Below are 3087 nucleotides of genomic sequence, written 5' to 3' on the forward strand. Positions count from 1 at the left end.
AGCTGTGCGTGTCGAGCTCCGAGAAACCCCCGAGCTGCCTCCGTAAGTGGCGGCACCGTTTTAAACTGACACCGGCTCGTCGGAGTGACCCACTTTCTCCGCATCCCTCACAGCGCTGCTCACATGTAGCCGTTCCGACAGGCGTGCTGGCGCCTCTCGGCGTTGATTTGCATTCCCCTCGCGGTTGGCGAAGCTGGAGATCTTCCGGGGGCTCCCCGGGATCGGCACGGCCTCTCCCGCAAAGGGGCTCTCCATGCCTCTGCCCGAGATCTGAGGAGTTGGTTTGTCTGTTTTCACTGCAAAGTTCCCAGAGTTCTTTTCTATTCCAGACCCCAGCCCTGTGTTGAATTGTGATTTTTTAAAATATGTTTTTACTAGAGGCCCAGCACACGATAATTTGTGCACTGTGTGTGCGTGGGGTGGGGAGGGGGGCTCTTAGCCTGGCCTGCACCCTCTTGCAGTCTGGATCCCTTGGGGGATGTCCGACTGATGGCTTAGGCCTGCTCCCGGGGGATCAGTCCGAAGTTGGCAGTCAGACATCCCTCTGGCAGCTCAGGAGCCCTCAGGGGATGACCCACTCTCCACAAGGAGGGGGCCTAAGCCATTAGTCGGACGTCCTTAGTGCTGCCATGGAGGTGGAAGAGGCTCCCGCCACCACGACTGCACTGGCCAGCTGTGAGCCGGCTCTGGCTGAGCGGTGCTCCCCCTGCGTGAGCCGGCTCTGGCTGAGCGGTGCTCTCCCTGTGGGAGCGCACTGACCATCAGGAGCAGCTTCTGTGTTGAGTGTCTGCCCCCTGGTGGTCAGTGCACGTCGTAGCAACCAGTTGTTCCCAGGTTGTTCTGCAGTTAGGGTCAATTTGCATATTACCCTTTTATTATATAGGATTGATGTCGGAGAGGAAGGGAGAGGGAGAGAGAGAGAGAAACACCAATGATGAAAGAGCATCACTGGTAGGCTGCCTCCTGCATGCCCCACACTGGGGATCGAGCCCGTAACCGGGGCATGTGCCCTGACCGGGAATGGCACCGTGACCTCCTGGCTCATAGGTGGTCACTCAACCACTGAGCCACACGGCCGGCTGGATTGTGATTTTTACAAATATCTCCTTCCCAGGGGAGCTGGTCCTCCCATCCCCCGAACAGGGCGCCTTGAGCAAAAGGCTCTAACCTTGGCGAGTCTGACTGGCTGGTGTTTCCCGGGATAGACTGTCTTTGGTGTCAGTCAAGGAACCCACTGCCTACCTGTCGGTTCCAAAGATTTTTCTCCTTTTTACCTAAAACTTTTATATGTTTACATTTGACATGTGAATCGTGGTACATTTTGAGTTGATTTTGTACGAGTTGTATGTAGTGTAGACCCAAGGTCATGTTTCACCACCTACCCGTGTCCATTTCTCCAGCGCCATTTGCCAAAAGACCAACTTTTGCTCAACCAGCGTGGCTCCGTGGTTTGAAATCAATAAAAAAAGAGGGCAACTTCCAAGAAAAGACTAATTCCCTCCACTGAACTGCTCTTGCAGCTTCCTCAAAACGAGTTGGGCGGATGGAGGGGTCTATTCCCAGGCTCCCTCTTCTGTCCGTTGACCTGTGTGTCTGTCTCTCTGCCGGTGCCACGCCGTCTTGGTGACAGTGGCCTTGCCATTGGGTGGCCTTAATCCTGCCACGTAATTCTTCTGTTTCAAACTGCCTTTAACTGTTTTCACTCCCTTGCTTTGCCTTATACATTTTAAAATAACCTTGTCTGTATCTGTGGGGGGAAAACAAACAAAACCTTGCTGGGATTGTAATAAAAATGATGTTAATCCTGTAAGTCCGTCTGGGGAGACGACATCTCCCTGGGTAGACTCCATCCATGAACATGGTACGCCTCTCCATGGATTCAGATCTGCTTTGCTTTCTCTCCTCTCCGTTTCGGAGTTTCCAGCACATTGTGAGCGCTGGACGTTTCTGTTAGATTTACGGCCACGTGTTTCCTTTGAGTGGCTGTAAGTGGCACTGGAATTATTATTTTGGTGCCCCCACTCATGCACACAGTGTTTGGGCACTTATCCTTCAAGGTCCTTGTCTGTTCTGGTTCTAGGAGGCTGGTTCATTTTGCTGGTTGGCTTTTTGCGTTTGTGTGTGTGTGCGTGTGCGTGTGCATGCGTGTGTGCGTGTGTGTGTGCGTGCGTGTGTGTGTGCGTGCGTGCGTGTGTGTGTGTGTTCCTTGCTTGGGGGAGGGATGTTCCGCAGGGTGGGCAGGGACCCTCTGCTTCCCGCACCCAGTCCCTCACACAGGCCATCTCTCTCCCTCAGGCCCCCAGAACGCTGATCTTAAATGTCAGCCTCTGGCCTTCTCTGCTTTCCCTCTGTACTGTTCCTGGGGAGGGACAGGGCACTTGGGTGGGTCTGTGTCAGAGATGACAGCACAGGCCCAGGAACCTAAGCATGTGTGAGGCCCTCACACAGCCTTGCCTGGCTCAGGATCAGGTCCAGGAGGCTGGTAAGGGCCTGGGGTGCAGGGCCTTCGCCTCTGGAACTGCTGCTCAGCCCTCATGGCTCAAACCAAGCAACAGGCTTAAGAGTGTTAACGCGGCGTGCGCCACACAGAAGGGCGTCTGGCCCTTATGAGCCATGGGGCCCTGTGAGACGTGGCCATTAGGGCCCCCATCTGTAAGGTGGGGGTGATGGTGGCAATAATCAAAGTGAGCACTAACTTTGCTCCAAGCACTATGCTAACGGTGTTAGTGCAGCACCTCATTCAGTTCTCAAGATGACCCTCAGAGCCAGGTACTATTGTTTTCCCCACATTACAGCTGAGAAAAATGAGGCTCAGAGGAGCAGTCACCCGCCCAGGGGCACATAGCCAGTGAGTGATGGAGGTGGGACTGGAAGCTGCTCTGGAAACCCAAAGATTTGCTTTTAATTATATGATGATCTCTAACGCACCTTCAAGGGTTTTTATGGTCTCCTAAATGAGAAAATATTCCTGAAAGTGCTGGTCAACTCCTGAGTGCTGGGCAATGTGAGTGGTGAGTTACTAATAATTCCTATGTGAGTTTTAGCTCCCAGTGAGATGGTGAGGCAGGGCGGGGACCCAGCACAGCA

Source organism: Myotis davidii, unplaced genomic scaffold, assembly GCF_000327345.1.
Source record: "Myotis davidii unplaced genomic scaffold, ASM32734v1 scaffold845, whole genome shotgun sequence".
NCBI classification, from domain to species: Eukaryota; Metazoa; Chordata; class Mammalia; order Chiroptera; family Vespertilionidae; genus Myotis; species Myotis davidii.